Source organism: Aricia agestis, chromosome 2, assembly GCF_905147365.1.
Source record: "Aricia agestis chromosome 2, ilAriAges1.1, whole genome shotgun sequence".
NCBI classification, from domain to species: Eukaryota; Metazoa; Arthropoda; class Insecta; order Lepidoptera; family Lycaenidae; genus Aricia; species Aricia agestis.
Window position 1 is genome coordinate 20,394,688 of NC_056407.1, and position 21,161 is coordinate 20,415,848.

The following is a 21,161-nucleotide window of genomic DNA, read 5'->3' on the forward strand; positions in this document are numbered from 1 at the left end:
GTAATATTAATAAATACTAGCTATTTGACCGAGCTTTCGATATTCGATAAAACACGAACAAAGTGACATTTTCTAAAAATGATTCCTAGCTAGATCGATTTATCGCCCCCGAAACCCTCTATATACTAAATTTCATGAAAATCGTTGGAGCCGATTCCGAGATTCCAATTATATATTTATATATATATATACAAAAATTGCTCGTTTAAAGATATAAGATATCTACATAGGTAGGTATTCGTAGTAACACTGTTTGTGACTTTACATCAAACGACTGTTATCAGAACGGGCATTGTATTCGGTCCGGTGAATGCTATCAAAAAACTTACTTCTACAATAAATAAAAATACAACAAATATTTCTCTACCCATACAGGTTTTAATATAACAAAGAGATAAATAATAATACTTTAGGGTGTGTAATGTGTATGTGCCCTTTATATTGAGTACACTGCAAATATAGAAGAGCTAAAAGAGTTTTTTTTTTAATTTTTGGATTATCAAATTCATGATATTAGGTTATTTTTTGTTTTTTATAGATAGATGGCAAAAGTGACTCTTTCAGTGCTGCTACTTTCACACTGTATAATATACAACGAACACAGACACCCTATATTGTATAATACAATGTTTTGTTTCACCCTGTGTAATGTGTATAATACATTTTTTTTTGGTCAAATAAAGTACGACATAGCGCATCCTCAGTTTGAAATCTTTGACTGAAAGTGTTAATTGAAGATGGCTTTCGACTCAGAAATTAAACATTAATATTGTATTGTTTGAATAATATTATAATCTACTCAATTTCCTGAAGTAGGTTAAGGGTTGTGGGGTTATATGGTTTCTTTCCCAAGGCGAATGTTGCCGAAATTGCTTTTAATTGTAAAGCTAAAAATACTTTATATTTAGAGAAAACCATTAGCAAAACATCGCATGAACATGATTTAATTAACAATTTACTGTGATTTATTGGTACATAGTACATACCTACTTATTATTCGTGATGTATTTTGGTATAAATTAGGTTATGTTTCTTTGATAAGTGATTACACTACTTATGATAAACGTCATAACCAAAGAATTGACCAAATAACTCGTCCACTCTGAGTGAATATTAAGGGGGCGAATAACCCAAAATTGACGATTTTATAATTTTCATTTTTATATTTCAAAATAAGTCCCGAATAATTGTTTCGTCTCGTCTCACGGCTCGGACTAATTACACTAGTATTTTTAAAGACGAGCATGCATTATTTAATATAACAGTAAGCCAGCTCATCGATCATGGCGTCTGAGTAAGATGGATGTCTGGAGATGGTACCGCGTGTAGTGTCGGTAATCCATCATTTCGCATGCTATGTTCATGGTCTCCTTGCTATCCGCATTATAATTTCAAATGCTAAGGTAAGGCTATTAAATGATATTTTTGGGCTTCTATGTATATATAGGGTGTAAGAAAACTAGGTGATATTATTTTAGGAGTTGTACTGCGTATGTGTTAGTGTCTAAACCAAGGGTTCCCAATCTTTTTCAGCCAGCACTTTAATATTTTGTCATGGCGCCTTAATCTACCAAGCTATTAAAAAAATATACATAAATAAACACCTTTAATAACTATATGTAGTTATGTTAAGCAAGTAAATAATAATAAACATTTAATCGTCTGCCTGCTTTGTATAATAATTTTTGGTATGGATGATGATGGAGGATCGACTCACGGCGCCCCTCTTGTAATTCCACCAGCGGGGCTAAAATGGTCGCTTTGAAGAATCATGATATGAATCATTATATGATTCATTTTTCTAAAAGCGCAAAATGCAACTCATTTCTGTATTTTTTTATTGATTTGACATTTGTCAGTTTGACAGTTTTGACAATTCATTTGCTGAATTGATTGAGACGAATTGCTAAATGCGACCATTTTAGCCCCGCAGGACGCCGCGACGCACTGTTTGGGGGGAACCCCTGGTCTAAACACATTATGCCGAATTTCCGCGGTGGAAGTTCGGCTTGATTCCGCCTGCAATGTTGCAAGCCGAAATACATATTTTAAATTACCGATGACACTCCATGCCGAAATTCCGTCGCGTTATATTATATATATAGAGAGTTCACTGTCAAAGCAGCAGCATCAAGTAACAGCATTAAAAGGTTATTTGATAATACAGGGTGTAGCAAAACAAAGTGATAAATGATAACACTAAGTATTAAGGCCGCCTTCGTGTCCCTTCTTCATAATATATTCATATTATTTCTTTTTAAACTTTGTATTTTATGTAATTGATTGTGCAAAATAAAGTATATTTTCATTTCATATTTTCATTTAATACTTTAGGGTGTGTCTAAGTCCTCTGTATAGAGTTCACTGTGAAACTACCAGCGCTGAAAAAATCTTTTTTATTCATATGTATGGGCCTGTGTCCTAGCGTTATGAAAACATACACAACCTAAAGTATAATAATCAATTTTTTTTCTGAAAGTATTACTAATAATTATTAATTTTCTCAAACATAAAATAAATTCAGCTTTGACTTTCCTGTGTAAATTATGATATGTCTCACATACCTTATAAAAGTGTATTGTGTGGTAAGTAAAAGTTACAATGTTTTACCATTAGATAATTCCAACATAAACAGTGGTTAGTTTATTTATTTATAGCAGGCTATATAGGCCCATACAATATAATTATACCTTAATGACTAACATACCGGTTTTACCAATTTAAGATATTGCAACTTTGGCAGCTCAAATCTTCGAAATGTGACACTTCACGTGGTTTTGTTCAAGAAAATTTTTTGTTTGTATTGATGTTAGCTATCCATTTTGGAAAAACAAATTCGTGAACGCGGAAAAACACAATGGCGGACAGTAGGTCGGCCAGGCTCCATATGAAAATCTTCATACCCCTTTGCAACTTTAAACTCTCTTACTGTAAAGTTGTCTTTTTGATGTTACTATAGTTTGCATAGGAGCCATCAATATTATGATGCATTTTTATTGTTATTTCTTATATACTATTCACTCTATAGTAACGAAACTTTATAAACAATAGCTCGCTATTCTAATGATTACTATTAGCCATTGCTATACATATAGCTACCTACTCAATAGTCAACTAACTTTATAAGCAATAACGGACTCGTTAAAAGTAATTAATAGACTTTATTAATTACTTTGCGGCTAAGTAACAAATATTAGCCGCTTAGTAAACAACGCCGGTCGAGTCGCGCGCAGCTCAGTCGCTCCGTAGCCGTGGTTTCGCGCGCACGCTACGGCGTAGCGCTCGTAGAACTTCTACGAATTGTGGACGAAGTGATGTGCTACGAAGTGTTCGTGTGATTTGGTTTGAAGTGAAGTGTGACAATGAAGTTCGTAAGTGTATGGACGACGTTTCGGACCATTAACTTTCTACTAACTTTTCAAGGTAGGTCATGTACATATTTTATGACTTTGGTATTTTATTCACATGATATTAATTCTATACCCACTACTTTTAAAGTGTTTTATTTATTTTACTTTATTTATTTACTTACTTTAAATATTTGAAAGTGTGTCTGTATGTTTATCTATCGATCACCTCTTAACGCTAAAGCTGTTTAATCGATTTTGATAAAAATTTATATAGATATATTTAAAGTGTCGGGAATTTACATAAACTATTATTTTTATTAAAATTGTTAATGAACATATTATATTATGCTGTATAGAATTAAAAAAAAATCCCATTATATTATTTACATTAAAAGTATTCTTCTCCAAAGTTATATTAATACTGAAAATATTAATTCTTGGTGTGGATGGTCACAACACTTATAGATTTTAAACACCTAATAAATGTATTTTATTGTTATAGTTTTTATAATTCGTAGGTTTTATTCTTAATTTACTCAACAAACAATAAAAAAATCTGATATTTTGTTTATATCCATGATTGTTTTGTACCTCAATGCATGTACCTTGTACTTCCTTCAATTATAATGGAAAATATACAATGTTATTTTATATTTTCTTAACACAAAATTCATAATTGAGATGAAACACAAATATACTGATGAGAGAATTTATGTACCTAACTGTAACACTGTACTTGTACCTTATTTCATCAAATTATGTATACTAGAGATCGCCCTATGGTCGAAATTCGACCTTAGTTTCAACAACATTAGGACAAAATATTGACTTTATCATATTTTTTTCAACTCTTGTCTCTGGGACTCAGCTGATCTCAGACTGGCCCTGTAAGCATTGTCTAATAGTAGCTAAAATTCAATAAAAAAAACTATAATCCATTTTCAATTTGTCACCTTGTTGTCAACAGACTGCAACCATAAATAAGAGTATAATTCGTATGTATAGGCTTGTCACTCAAAAATATGTCATTTTTCCTGGTGTGTGTGTTGTAGTGTGTGTAATGTTTCATTTGTTAATTTTTTTTATGATAAAAGCATAATTTCAAAATAATATTAGCTCGATGCACTCCTTCACCATGTAAATTATAACTGTGCAAAATTTCATTCACCTACGTTTCCCCGTTTTTTGGCTCACGTATTAATATATAGATTCCTTTTTTATAAACGCCATACATCATTAAGATTATCATTATTCTTAATGATATATGGCTTTATAAAATAAAGATTTGAAAAAAAAATATAAAAATAGAAATATACATAATTTGATGAAATAAGGTACTAGACTAGTACAGTGTTGCAGTTAGGCACATAAAGTCTCTCATTAGTATATTTGTGTTTCAGTTCCATCTCAATTATGAATTTCGTTTATACATTTTTGTTACTTTCAAATATGTATATTTGAAAGTAACAAAAATGTATTTTTTATTTATTGTTAAATTTGTAAATTGTAGCCCTTCCCGAATTCCTTCCATAACTTAGAACCAACGGCGTCGCTTGCGGTTTCACCTGCTTAAAAGTAAAAGCACCCCACAGTAATCGTAGATTTTCCCGCGATAAAGGGCCAGACTACAACACTGCGTTGCGGCGTCGCATCGTATAAATCTACGACGCCGCAGAACGCATCGTGAAACTTCCGATGTAAAGAGTGCTATACTATATGAAATTTTTGTGTTGCGACATCGCATCGCAATGCAGTGTTGTGGCCTGGCCCAAAAGTATCCTATGAGTTACGAGTATGACCATTGTAGTAGACCAGGGCTTCCCAAACTTTTTCAGCCTGCGGCGCGCTGTTACACGTCACAATAATTTGCGCCGCCCTACTCTACCTAGCTATTTAGAAAAAGATACATAAATAAACACCTTTAATGATTATAGTTAGGTTAAGCAGGTAAATAAGAGTTAATAAACATTTAATCATCTGCATGCTTTGCATAATTCATATTTTAATTTTAATTTACAATATTTGTGGTTACGGATAATGATAGAGGATTGACTCACGACACTTCTCTTGCCTTTCCACGGCGCACCAGGGCGCCGCGGCGCACATTTTGGGAACCCCTGGTTAGACCATGCCAAATTTCATAAAAATGGGCCTAGTAGTTTCAAAACCTATTCGAAGCAAATAAACTATTCCTATTAATCTATATATTTAATACAATAGTAGAGGTAGAATTTTTGTACATAGAAAATAAACTTCTAAAAGTTAGGGGCATGTTAGAAGTGTAGTAGTACACATCTTAACTGTCTTCAAAAATAGTTGAAAATAAAATTAGTGTTGGTATGAATAGATAATTATTATGTGTATTGTACCATCAAAGAAATTGATTTATTGACAGTTGACGGATCTACGTCATTTGGTTTTTCCATGTCAATTCAATATTAGCCGCGATCTGCCAGCTGGGTTTGACATAATGCGACCAAATTACGTAGGTCCGTCATCTTCGTAATGCCTATGAATCAACTTCTCTGATAGTGCATCATTAGGCTTACCACGAGAGGTGCATAATATTTCCTTTTATTTGGGTCTTTGTTAACAAATAATATAATTAAGAACCAAATAATAAGAAACATTTAAAATATTATTTTTTCATACCAGCTGAGGGGTCGCATCTTAAAAAAGGTCGAAGGACACTGTTTCAGATCATAATACAACTCCGACAATTAGATATGTATCAAAATACTAAATTATTAAACGAAATTAATTTTCTTCCAAAAGCCACGAGTTGGTTACTTTTTGGATTCATTTATTATTAACATCGGTCTAACAAAAATAAATTTTAAATGTGCCACATGAAAGTCGCATTAATTATTTAAAACTTTTTGTTACGAATCAAACGCTTCATGCCTCATGACGATATTAGCACTGTACAAGCTAGCTTGAAATATTTCAAGATACTGTCTTTTCTAGTACCCGCTTACTTATAAAACTATTTATAAAGCGAATAACTGTAATTTGGCAAATTAGAACCATCACATCAAAAATAAAGGCAGCGTTTCTTAAACGGTATGTAAATATTTTTATAGTATAGCGTTCATAAGTATACAGTATATAACTATACTGGTAATAATAATAATAATAATGAACCTTTTATTTGCACATAATAAAATACAAAATGCGAAAGAGAAACAATTTTTAGGAAGAGCGCAAATTGGCGGTCATACCGCTTTAAGCGGTCTCTTCCAGACAACCATAATGGTATCTATACTATAATATTATTAATATTATAATTGGGAAGAGTTTGTTTGTTTGTTTGAACGCGCTAATCTCAGGAACTACTGGTCCGATTTGAAAAATTCTTTCAGTGTTAGATAGCCCATTTATCGAGGAAGGCTATAGGCTATATTTTATCACGCTTATACTAATAGGAGCGAAGAAATATAGGAAAGTGTGGAAAGAACGGGGGGAAATTATTTGAAAGGGCTTATTTGAACGCGCTAATCTCAGGAACTACTGGTCCGATATGAAAAATTCTTTCAGTGTTAGATAGCCTATTTATTGAGGAATGCTATAGGCTCTATTTTATCACGCTAAGACTAATAGAAGCGAAGAAGTAGAGAAAAATGTGAAAAAAACGGGGGAAATTATTTGAAAGGGCTTATCCAACGAACTACTGGAGCTATTTTGGAAGTAGACCACGTGCCTTCATGTGGTCCAAATGGTGGTGGACAAATTAGTCCACAAAAATAGCCTATGATCCTTATCATATGCCGATTAGTCGGCTTATTTGCAACCGACTAATCGGCTAGTCGGCCAAAGTCATGTTTGGAACATCTCTATAAGACATCTCATAAAATAATATCTCGTAATAGATGACCCAGTGAACTTCGTATCAATTCCTTCCAAATATGAACCTTCCGTAGATTTCCACGAATATTTCGAGACCAAAATAAGCCAAATCAGTTCATCCAAGTTCTAGCGACCCAGGCCTGTTTCTGATAAAGTGCCGAAATTCACCGCTTTTTTGACAGATTCTCCACACTTCATCTTTCAAGTTAAGTGGTGGATAGCCTGTTCGGCACTTTATCAGGAAGTGATGAAACAGGCCCTTACAAAATAAAAATCATTTTTAATTTTCATATCTAAGATTACTAGCTGATCCAGCAAACGTTTTTTTGCCATATAAATTATTTTTAGTATATCAATATAGAAAGTAGATAAAAACCTTTTCTCAGGCCTAACGAATGTACTATCGAGGAAATTGATTGCTAGACAGTTGACAGATCAACGTCATTAGGTCGGATCACATCAATATTTCATTAAAATCGGTTGAGCCGTTTTGGAGGAAACACAAAAACTGTGACAGGACACACGAGATTTTTATAAAGTAAGATTTATGGTCAGTGGTAATCGCTTACTATGGACGTTTCACACCACGTCAGTCTGGCCCCGTGCTAAGTACCTGAAGGACTTGTGTTACGCGTACCAGACAACGGAAATATATTTAATACTTTTATACTGTACATACTTATATTTAAGATTTTTATTTATTATATTATACACATAATATTTAATACACATCCATGACCGAACTTTGAAAACTTTTTGTCCCAACGGCGGGATTCGAACCTGCGACCGCCGGCTTGAGCTGCAACAGCTACTATAACTATAACCTTAACGAGGAGTATAATCGCCCTACCAACATAACAATTTAAATGATTATTTATATAATTTGTTTAGCCAACATCAAGTTCAAAGAGCTTTGTATAACGATCAAAATATTTCGAGTAAATTCTCCGTAATTCCAATAATTTTGTTATTAATATTTGAGAAGGTTAAATCTTGAATCAATCCTTCTTATATAATTACAGTGTTTGTTGTTTCTCTGTTGCTTAGTAATAATAAAACTCATAAAAAATATACAAAGCTTTTACAAATTTAAATAATCGGCCAAGTGCGAGTCAGACTCGCGCACGAATGGTTCCGTACCGTTATAGAGGAAAAAAATAGGCCAAAAATTATGTTTTTTGTATGGGATTACTTATTTTATTTAACTATTATTATTAATTATTAAAGTACACATATATTTGTGAAAATCCTATAAAGCGGCAACAGATATCACAATCTGTGAAAATTTCAGAAGTCTAGCTATAGCGGTTCTAGAGATACAGACTGGCGACGCACAGACAGACAGACGAAAGGACAGACGGACAGACAACGAAGTCTTAGTAATAGGGTCCCGTTTTTACCCTTTGAGTACGGAACCCTAAAAAGTAGTCAAAGAACGTTTGTGTGCCAAAGCCTACTACATTAATAATATAATGTAAATGATTTCATCCTCTGAGTAGGATGGCTGTTTGCTTCTGTATAATATTTTACATTATTTTGTGACTTCTGTAAAGAAATTCTACCTGCTGACCGCCGTACTTCGATATGAAGAAGGCAGTAGATTTGTGACTTACAAACTTTTTAATTCTATAGATTAAGTTGTAAATTTTATTTTTTAAAAGAATAAGTGGTCCCGTGCGAGTTTCTTACGCTGATTCTAATTCTCGCCGGGTTAATTCCCGAACCGATGGTCGATCAATACGTCGGACAATCTGAAAAAATTTGTATCTTTACTCAGAAATAAAACATTTTTGTTGCCATAATAAAACTATAAGAAGTTATTATGTTTTTACAATCGTGTGTTTGTTTTTACAAACAAAAAAACCCTAGGATGGCTCTAGGATGACATTACTATGAGGTATGTATGCATATTAGAAGAATCTTCATAATTTCAAATAATACCAGCTTTCGTTTAGATAAGTGTTCCGGCGGCACACTGGTGAACCGTGGCCAGAAGTTGGTATTGCCCCAAAAAATGTCATCGTACCTGCATATTCCTAGTTTACAGGAACCAAAAAAGCGATCATCTCAGGACGATCGTCGAAGGGAACTCATAGCACCCCTGTCCTCTGATTAATTGTGGTGTTCCTCCAAAAAAATTAATTATTCTACCTGTACGTTGAACACAAAAAGTTTGCCGAGCACTAGTTTATAATAAAACGGGTTTATTTGAGAAACGACAACCTATACAGTTTTATTTGATAAGGTGCTCCCTTACCGGGAGCATTCACGTGTAAATTGTAATGTTATATTATAGATTCGACTTTGAGCATTCCATAGTAAGTTGACTTCACTGTCACGAAGCATTTTGTGGGAAGGCCATGCTTCGGCACGAATGGGCCGGCTCGACCGGAGAAATACCACGGGCTTACAGAAAACCCGGCGTGAAACAGCGCCTGCGCTGTGTTTCGCCGAGTGAGTGAGTTTACCGGAGGCATTGGGCCTCCCTATTCCCTTCCCTACCCTCCTCTTACCTATTTCCTACCCCACCCTCCCCTTCCTTATTACCCTATTCCGTCTCAAAAGGCCGGCAACGCACCTGCGGCTCTTCTGATGTTGCGAGTGTCCATGGGCGACGGTAGTTACTTTCCATCAGATGACCTGTTTGCTCGTTTGCCCCCTTATTTTATAAAATAAAGCATTAATGTTAGAAGTTGAACCGAGATAAATTACACATTACGTATGGTGCGCATCGTAATCCGAGCATTACAAGGTGCGCATTGTAATGCTCAGTTCTCCCTCACTGATGTAATGCTCGACTCTGTAACGTTACATTACAAGCGAATGCTCCTGGTGAGGGAGCACCGATAAACAACAATTTTATCCAAGTATCGATTCGTAGATGATGGCGTTAGTTTTATTTTCAGTCACGAGCCTTGCAGAGTATTACAGTTTTATTTTGTCTTGGATTTACCTTCACTTGATCGTAATTCAGAAGGTATATTTTAAGGTTCCTCCTTTTAATATAGCTATTAGCTATTAAAGTATTATCATTTAAACATTATTTTTCATTAAATAATACGGTCTACACTCAAATGCTTTGTTAGTTTCACGAATAGTAATCAGAAGCGAATACTTGCAGCGTGAATTTTTGCGATAGCTTATTTGTGAAGGAAATACTTCGAAAAAGGAAATACTTCGATTATATTTTATTACTACTAGTACCAAAATAAATATAACTTGTCGAAGGTGTTTAGTAATCTTTTGCGAAAAAACAACATGCTGAGTATTACATTGTTATGCTAAGTACTCGCATACGGTTTTGCTCGATAGTTTTACTCCGAATGGAAGGAAATTACATATTTGACATATTTAATTCCATCGAGGCCGGCTCAAAGCGAGCCTTCGAGCTGTTAGTTTTGCGGTCCACACGTTGGACGTATGTGAGTACTTAGCATAATGCTAAGTAAAGGGTGTATTTAAGAGTTAAGGGTGTATTTTGTTATTAATTATAATATTAAATATCCATATTTATAGATATAATATGATTGAATGGTTCATCATTAATTCCAAAAAATACAGATATAAATATTATAAACTGTTTATAGGCAAAACCAAAATTTTAATATAATCACTTTTTCTTTCAACCAATATCTGCTGATTTTCAAGCAAAGGTAAATAGAGCTGATTGTCTGATATGGAAATTGGGTCGCTTCGATGTGATCACCTGAAGCTCCCTTTCCACGTTTTGCTATGATTGATAACATGCTTGCCACCACTAATGTAAATGTATTTATTATTAGTTAGCAGAATATGCGTCTATATTGCCCCCCTCCACGTTCGTAATAGGCCTGTAAGGCTGCGTTTCCACCAGAGACGTGTTGCGAGGACAGTGTTTTTGAGAACCAATAGAATCGCTTCATTGACGTGAGCTTGACGTGACCTCGCTCAGCACAGCGATTCTATTGGATCTTAAAAACACATTCCTCGCAACACATCTCTGGTGGAAACGCAGCCTTATGAGCCAAATTAGGGAGGCCGCATCACGTCATGTTTGACTGCATTGTTTATTGATTAGCACATAAGGGTAACGGAACATACATAATTTAGTCGGTTATGCCAAAATCATAAGTATGACATAATATAAGCTACGAATAATAAAAACTAAGGAAAAGTAACTCCGTCAAAAAACATGTTCAGCCTACAATACCTACTTGTCAAAAAAGTGTACCAGGTACGCATTTCAATACCAGTAATACCAAGTAAAGCTGACGTTACATGACAGTTCGAAAGGAACCAAATTTAAAACGGTAATAGTATGGGAGTTACGTTTCCTTAGTTTTTATTATTCGTAGCATATAAGTCATTTTAGTACTAACATGACTTGACATAACCCGACCGAAGTATAAAGTCCGCCATCTGCATAAGAAAATTTGATTGTATAAGCTTTACAACGGTGCTATGCCAATATTAAATCAGCGGTCGGCTTATAACTAAACCAATATATATTATTAGGAAACAGAAGAGTTAAAAATAGATGATTCCATTTTTCATACGTGGGAGAGCCATGCTTCGGCACGAATGGGTCGGCTCGACCGGAGAAATATCACGTTCTCACAGAAAACCGGCGTGAAACAGCGCTAGCGCTGTGTATCGCCGAGTGAGTGAGTTTACCGGAGGCCCAATCCCCTACCCTATTCCCTCTTAAAAGGCCGGCAACGCACCTGCAGCTCTTCTGATGCTGCGAGTGTCCATGGGCGACGGAAGTTGCTTTCCATCAGGTGACCCGTTTGCTCGTTTGCCCCCTCATTTCATAAAAAGAAAAAAAAACTTTGTAAAAATATTATTACAGGCGCCAAGATGGGGCCTCTATATTAGATTATTTACTATAATATAGAAATCTATCTTATCACCCACGCTCAGAACTAAGAGCAAAGATAAAAAAATATTTCCCTCTAATTTTAATTAACAAAATATACCCTATATTTTGTTAATTAAAATGAAATTCTGTGGATTTCAATTTTGTCGTTCGTACAACTTTGAAGCAGATCGTGAGATAAGGGAGCGTCGAAATTAGGAAGAGGATATTAATGAGGAATAAAAATACTTTCGAGGATCATTGTGAAACATGAACATTTGCAATTAAGGATGCTGTTAAAAGTTTTAACGTCACAATATCTTCTTCCTTTTCATAAGCGTGGGTCAACCACGGGAAAATACATTTCGAGGTTGTAAGGGTGCTTTTCCTGTCATGCGTATTATCGCCCGCGCTCGGATCTGTTATTGTTTCCACTTGGAAGTCGGTTTTAAATTTTTTTTAACTTCAAGCGTTCGCGCAACGTCGAATAGACTCCTTTCAATACATTTTCGCTGATGTTATCGATATTTCTCGTTGAATCCGTATCATTCTCCCAGTAGCTTTTCATAATTTATCTATCTACCAAATAAATAGCTTACACTTACTCTCCGCACCCTCTTTGCAGCAAGGAGCTCAATTGTTTTGGTCTCGGCGCCGGCGTCGAAAAGACTCCGCGCGCCTCTCTTATAATTTCATATTATGTAATTTTCATATAATTGAGGCAAATTCTATGTTTATTTATAAAACTAAGTCGTCGGTGACCGATAACATCGAGTGTTATTGTTATATGAAGAAAAAATTGGAACATAAAATTCCGGTCACTTTTTCTGCACCTGTTCACACAAGATAAGGTCACCGGATTCGGATTTTATAACTAAGTTTTTACGTTCACACAAAAAGCTAAAATACATTTAATTTTTTGTGTGAACTAATTACTTTTAAAAAGAATGTATGAAATAATAAATAATGTTGAATGAAAAGTGTTGTGTTTCTCAAATTCACCTACGACGTCTTTTAGGTTACGCGTTACCACTGCCTTACGAAATAGCGCGCGCCCGCTTGGAGGTTAATAATAATCCTATCATGCACATTATCGTCTGTGGATCTAGTCCACAGAAGTCGGCTCAGCTAAGAATCGTGAGTTCTATGACAACGTATTTTTAATTTTTGGAACTGGTGCCGACCTCAAAATTATGAAGATTGTGTATATAAATAGTTATTTAATTACTCTTCTTTTAAATATTTCATTTATTTTTTGTTAAAAAAGATCATTTCACTCTTTTTAGATATTTCTGTGAAGACCAATGCGTTCTGCTTAGTGACTTTGGATCCGGTATACACCTTCATGATATGAGAACTGATTATCTGAGATTACTACTCCAACTGACTCCAAGTATACCACTGTCACCCACTGCAGTATATGCTTGGAGTTCATCAAGCAATGATGAAATGTTCAAACATCTATTTTTAAAGGCTCTTGAGTTCTCTTATAATGTCAATGCCTAAATTCAAGTATTATAGTGCAGAGTAGAGACGTGGTGTCCTGCGATAAAATTAAAATGTAATGGTGGCACCATGTGCCGTAGACGGTATTTTTGACAAAGTATTGGCCTTTTTTGCCTATTTGACAATTAATATCACCAATATATTAAATACACGTATCCGTACCATTGTCGGTTTTTGACGAAGCCGCGCGGAACATCTATATACAGGGTAACAAAAATAAGTGATAATACTTTAGGGTGTGTACGTGTTCCTTGTAGAGAGTTCACTGTGAAAGTAGCAGCGCTGAAAGACGAAAATTTTTTTTAACTTTTGTATGGGTAAGGGTCCGAGCGTCACGAGTTTCCCCATACAAAAGTGAAAAAAAATCTTGGTCTTTCAGCGCTGCTACTTTCACAGTGAACTCTCTACAAGGAACACGTACACATCCTAAAGTATTATCACTTATTTTTGTACCATCCTGTATAAGAAAATCGTAGGAAAGTGAATTCTGTATATTGAATATTTTTGTACAATAAATAATACTTGGGATGTGATCTACTGTGCTAACGCCGACGAAGTCGCGGGCAACAGCTAGTTGTAACATATTTTGTAACACATAATATAGTGCAGTGAAAATATGAGAGCATCTACAGATTTAGGTTATACCTCTTTTTTAAACGGGCATTGGCCACCTCACATTCCCACCACTGCTACTCGTGTAAGCCAGGAACAACATACAATAATAGTTAAAAAAAACCTAAAAAAACAACACGCTTTTAGCAGGCACTGAAAATTACAAAATAATTCAGACATTTTTTTTTGTGAAATAAGGGGGCAAACGAGTAAACGGGTCACCTGATGGAAAGCAACTTCCGTCGCCCATGGACACTCGCAGCATCAGAAGAGCTGCAGGTGCGTTGCCAGCCTTTTAGGAGGGAGTAGGGTAATAGGGGAATGTAGGGATGGAAAGGGAACGGAATAAGGGAGGGTAGGGAAGGGAATAGGGTAGGGGATAGATAACGCCTCCCTGGTCTAGTGGTATAGAGCGCGGCTCTTGACTCGGAGGTCGTGGGTTCGATTCCCGCGTTGGAAACATGTTATTTCCAAGTTTGGTTAGGACAATGCAGACTGATCACCTGATTGTCTGACAAGTAAGATGATCCATGCGTCGGATGGGCATGTAAAAAGTCGGTCCTGCGCCTGATCTCTCGCCAGTCGTGTCGGTCGTCCGTCCCACTGGGTTATGAAAGTAAAGGAATAGAGAGTGCTCTTGTGTACTGCGCACTCACTTGGACACTATAAATTACTCCTGCGTAGCTGGCCTGGTTTCAATGAAACCGGCCACCATCACCGAAACCGGTGTGGGAGCAGCTATTTCTCCGGTCGAGCCGGCCCATTCGTGCCGAAGCATGGCTCTCCTACGTCAAATTTATTATTATTTAATTTATTTTTATGATTTAAGAATTTTCCCTTTGCCAAATCTTCATTAGATCGCAGGTACATACATAAACAATTTCAGTTCGACAAACAATTAATAATAACCTATACGAAATGGTTATAAGTAAGTAGGTAATCAGCTTTATTACGAGCGTTTGCTCGCGGCTTCGCTCGCGTTAAGAAGTATTATGTATTATATACAAACTTTCATCCCCTATTTTAACCCCTTGGAGGTGGAATTGATCAAAATCCTTTCTTAGCGGATGCCTACGTCATAACATCTACCTGCATGCCAAATTTCAGCCGGATCCGTCCAGTGGTTTGGGCTGTGCGTTGATAGATCACTATGTTAATCAGTCAGTCAGTCACCAATATGATAAATCTTTGTTGTAAGCCTAAAACTTGTAGCCGTAATAGTTAGCGGCTAAGTGGTAAAATATTTACCATGTCAATGGTCATTTCGGTCATTTAGGTGGAAAGGTAAGCCATGTCCCACGTCTTAGCCCTTAATTCACACTAATTACGAAGTTGTAGCTGTTGTAGGGTTGTTTAAGAGGAGTCCACACCGCCCTTTTTTCCATACAAACGTTGTCCCCTGTTTCCTCCCTGGATAATGCTAGTAGAGTTATAATTTTTTTCCTGAATATCTACGACCACTAATACAATGTCCTTATGTTTTCTTTTTTTTCATAATTTAATTATTAAATAAGATATGAACGATCAAAAACCCAAAAAAATGGCCAGATTTTCCGCTGTGTTCAAACGTCCAGAAAACAGATTTGGCTAGATTATACAAAAAAAGCAAAACATAGGAACACAGCTCAAGCCTTTTTTTAATCTTTAATGAAAAAAGTACTTAGATCGGTTAAGTTTTGGAGAAGGAATCAGGGGACAACGAATCGTTGATTTTCTGGATTTTCTGCATTTGTCTCTATCGCGTTCTGCGGTCGAGGCTCGAGGTAAGGGAGACAGCTATAGATATTACACGTACTTTTTTTTCATTTCTCTAGCCCCTGGTGTATCCTCTTAAATGTAACCCTCAGAGTGGTTTGAATTCCTTATATAACTCTATTTGTTTGCTATCTAGAACTTCATAGTTGGCTCTTTATTCTCATATCTGAAGAATAAACTGATGCATCTAGTTGTTTAAAAGTTACAGTTTAAAATAACCACAAATACTACGAATAAAAAATTAAATTAAGAAATTAAAAAAAAACCTCCGCCAAAACAACTTTAAAAAGTAATGAAATAATATTTACTGCCTTTAAGTTTAAATAATTCCTAACTTGTGTATAGTAATATTTTAGTCCATACTCGTAATTGTTTTCACGGTGTGTCGGGGGACCGCCAAGTAAACTACAACCTATAACCGCCAAGTCGCTGATTACCTATCTCGATTCAGATCCTTAAACTTGTTAAGTGAAATTAAACATCTACATTAGCGATCCCCCGACACACCTTGACAACAATTATGCACTAAAATATAACTTTACACAAGTTAGGAATTATTTGAACTTAAAGGCAGTAAATATTATTTCATTACTTTTTAAAGTTGTTTTGGCGGGGGTTTTTTAAATTTTTTAATTTTATTTCATACTTTTTATACTTGTGTTGGTTATAGTGCAGAATAATTCCTATCAACAGAATCATATTCTCATGATTACCATCTATCAATGTACTTTTCCATGAGGCCGTTAAAATGAGCCCAAACATGAAACCTCCACTTTGGGTTCATACGAAGCTCGGTTTCTATAGAATCCAGGTGATGCTGCAGCAGCAGCATGTAAATATTGACTGTTTATACTTTATCTACTTCTTACTGGTTGTCACAATTAAAATGAGCCCAAACACGAAACCTCTGCTCTTAGTTGGCGAGGAGTTGGATATCCTATTGATTACCGGGTGATGCTGCAGCACCAGGTCAACTTTGCATTATTATGTGTATACGTATATTGTATATTCACAAATATCACGAACTAGAATGAAATATAAAACCCATCAAACGACAAGTTGCTAACGGCCTTTCATGAACCAGATAAACCCTGATTGTCCAGGACTGAGCAGGCTGATGATGATGAATTATAGCTAAGAACACTCTCGATTACGTCAGCTTTCAAACAAAAAAACTAGATCAAAATCGGTCCACCCGTTTGGATGCTACGATGCCACGGACAGATACACACACAGACAAACAGACAGACAGACAGACACGTCAAACTTATAACACCCCTCTTTTTTGTCGGGGGTTAATAAAAACTAATGAAGAGTAACTGTGTCAAAAAATTTGTTCCGATTCTACAAAATGTGACCCGAATACATGCATACTTTATGCAAAAAGAGGCCCGCGCGAGTAAACAGAACACGCAAAACATAATTATGATTGTTTAATTTGTCGTTGACTTTGAAAGTCAAAGACCAAGTTCGTGAAATATTTAAATTTGAGCCTCAGACTTAGGTATATTATCTTCGGTCTTATTTTTTATAAATATAAAATTGTCGGCCAATTATATTTCTCACACAATTGCCCGGTTTGATATTTTAATCTGATTAGGTTTTCTGAAAATAAAATCTAGTAAACTTTCAAACAACTTAGTTGCTTAAGCCGAAAAGTTACAGAGTTTATTTACAGAGCTACGATACATTTAAGGCATCAATATAACTTAATTTCTCTATTGCTGCAATAGCTTTACCGCGGCAGTGCCCGAGTGCCACACGTATTTTTGTTTCTATGAGAAATGGCCCAACGTGAATTTGTCCATACCAAATTAAAAAACTTGAGAGGTGTCAAGGGACACCCGAATGGAACGAAGTTATTTCTAATGTTCCAAAAACCTGTATTTATATTATACACTCAAAAAATTATTTAAAAAAAAACGCCATCTACTGACGCCCAGGAATACTAACAACGCGTCGCTGTTTATTCTCAAAAAACTCCATTTAGTTGACGCACAGGAATACTATCAACGCCCTCTGCCCCTACCATGCAGGTACCTACTAATAAAAAAGTGTCGTTACAACTTTTTCAGTCTAGTTCAAGGCGCAACGCGCGATAAGGAAATACGTTTCAAAAAGTAAATTTATAAGAAACACGAACACAGTACACACCCTAAAACATTATAAAGCTTACACCCTGTATATTAGGAATTCAGTTTGTTTTCGGCTATGCCAGGTGTCAGATGTCTAGCTACTCGGAATTCAGCGTAGGTAAAGGTTGTATTCCAGAAATTTCTGTTATCTGCGTGAGGCTACAAATTCTGGCCTAAATTTCTCGAATTCAGTGTTCACTTGTGTACAATATCAGTCCTTTTTCAATGTATGGTTTTAGTCTTAGATGAATGATTGGTCTCGCGCGCGGTCGTAGCGCACGCGCGAGACCAATCATTCATCTAAGGTTTTAGTATTCCATATTCCATAAAATTATACAGAATATAACAAAACTTATAAGTACCACGGGCTCACAGAAAACCCTTCGTGAAACAGCCCTAGCGCTGTGTTTCACCGAGTGAGTGAGTTTACCGGAGGCCCAATCCCCTACACTGTTCCCTTCCCTACTCTCCCCTATTCTCTTCCCTCCCCTCCCCCACTACCCTATTTCCTCTTAAGAGGCCGGGCAACGCAACTGCAGCTCTTTTGATGCTGCGAGTGTCCATGGAAGTGGCTTTCCATCAGGTGACCCGTTTGCTCGTTTGCCCCCTTATTTCATAAAAAAAAAAACAAATACAGTAGACCCTCGTTAATCCGGCCCCTGGCTAATCAGGGGCCGCTTGTAATCCGACATGCCTATCACTGGTTAATTTAGGTACATAAACATTATTTTGCCCAATCTTTATTTAGGTACGTCATTTTTTTTAAATGCATCCAATGGTTATAGCAGAGTAGACAGAGATAGAGTACGCCGTCTTAGAACTGATGTTGAAATTTTTAAATTTGACGTATTATGACGAAAATCGCTAGGGTTGTTAACTTGTCACCTACGAATTTAAAACTATGACATATTCGCTGGACGTGTTCCTCTTTGGTCGTATTGTTGTTTATGTTTTGGCACATGCGATTAAAATTGACAGAATCTAATTTTGAAATCTTTATTTTAAATATTTAAAAATAAATTATATCAGCCAGCGCGAGGCACATTCCGTTCATAATCCTAGTGAAACCCGACGAATTTGACAGATATCGAAACCTGTCCGTCTCTTTGCAGTCGAACTACTGGTCGTTATGTCTATTGTGGTCATAGTTACAGCTCACTGATAAGTACCTAGCTTTAGGAAAATGATTTGTAGTTCAGATAAAACCTTAACATTATGATTATAAGGTGGTGTAATGTGTAAAAATATATGGAGTAATCTATAATCCGACAAATTAGCTTATCCGAATGCCGTGCAAAACGTTTGTCCTAACCTAAGCCTGTAGCCAAGATGTTTTCTTTATCGCTTCTCTACAGAATCGCTAATCAAAATGTATGGAATTGGCATTAGACGAGTCGAACGTCAACGTCATAATATTATTATCAAACGCTTATGTCAATTCTATACATTTTGATCGGCGAAAGAAACGATAAACAAAACGTCTTGGCTAAAGAGCCTTCCGTTGTTATACACGGTGTGTGGTATTTTATTAGTGAGGGAATATATTAAATAATTAATGTCGTTAATTTATGTAATACATAATACATTACAATCCAAATTAACTTTTACCTTCTCATTAGCCACTTTATTAAAGTGAAAGGAACACGAAGGCCTAATTAATTACTTATCGCCGGCCCCGTGGAGGGTAATTTTAATTTTTCAGGATTTCTTCCTTCCGAATATTAATCATAATATAAAATATATTATGATATTATACAAGAAATGAAATTATGGTACATATACCACTACACTTTCACATTTTAGCGGATGGATATAACAATAATAAAAAAAAAATCAACACATATTCACATCATACTACCACTTAAATACAGATATTAAACATTAAAAACACAGCAAACAATAAAAGGTAAAAAATGATAATAATAATAATGACATAAAAAAACTTAAAATTAGCCTTGATAGACTAGGTCTTAGTAGTGTAAGGCAGTGCTATGCGAATATACCGTCGAAAAGGATTCCGATTCTCTGGTATTCTGTGGATCCTACAATTTAATTTTAAGTGTGTGCGCATGCACGGAAACACTCTCGTTTTATTTTTATAATTTATTTTTCAAGAAAAACTTACAACTATGCAGTAAAGACATTTAAAACTAATGAAATTAACTAGAAGACATTTTTATATATAAATTTTAAAAAACTTTTTACTCAATACAATAGTCAATACATTGAGTTGTGTGGTAAGATGAGTGCTTTATATGCAATACAATATTAAAATAGAAAAGATAAAAAACACAGTTAAAAAAGGTAAAGAAAAAAACTTTATCTCGGAAGCCGTTGGGATATTATAACCGACGCGGGTGGCGAGAGACCTGAAAATAACTTTTATCTTACGCATCTATTACTTGTAAGATTATGCAACGACCATATTAAATTACGTAACATGTGAATATACATTCTACAAAATGACTGAAAAATAAAAATATATAATGGGGATTGTCCATTTTTTTATTTTGCTCATTACAAAAATATTTCGAGGAATAAGGTCAGTGATCGTTTTTCTGTATAGTGAAAAAATACCCATTAGTTACTTATATTTTTGAACAAATATGTTTAACCTTTGTTTTAAAGGTCAAACAAAGGTTAAACATATTTGTTTCAATGGCGTTAAATTAGCAATAAATTCGACCAACATTACGTTTCGAACTTTTGGTAAGCTTCTCGTATCAGCTTTCACATAATGAGAACTTGCATTTGACGAACCAGCCATTATAAATAACATTGAAAGGAAATTTAAAACATACTGCAGAGGTCAATTAGCCGCCGATGATGACGTCAGAGCGAAACTTTAAAAAATTATTGTGAAAAAACTAGCCAATGATTTTCAAAATTATTTAATTCATATTCTTAAAATACCCTATTTTAACGAGAAAAAAATATAAAAATTACATATTATGTTTTTTTTGGACAATGCCCATTTAAGCTAGTATAACTTTTCATGCTTATATGATAGAAGCAGTTAAAGCATTCTAGCAAAGAAATGTCGAGGAAAAGTATGTACTTGTAGTAGCATTACTATTTGAATAAGTCGCCTTAAGTCCCGATCAATACGTTTTAATTATA

General features: G+C 35.3%; 1 protein-coding gene across 1 annotated transcript in view; it reads left to right on the forward strand.

Moving 5' to 3' along the window:
- Nucleotides 1–3,409: 3,409 nt before the first annotated feature.
- Nucleotides 3,410–21,161, forward strand: part of LOC121737844 — a 166,810-nt gene continuing 149,058 nt past the window's right edge. Inside the window, exon 1 of the mRNA XM_042129578.1 lies at nt 3,410–3,423. The gene's annotated coding sequence lies outside the window, so the exon portion shown is untranslated. The remainder of the gene's footprint in view (nt 3,424–21,161) is intronic.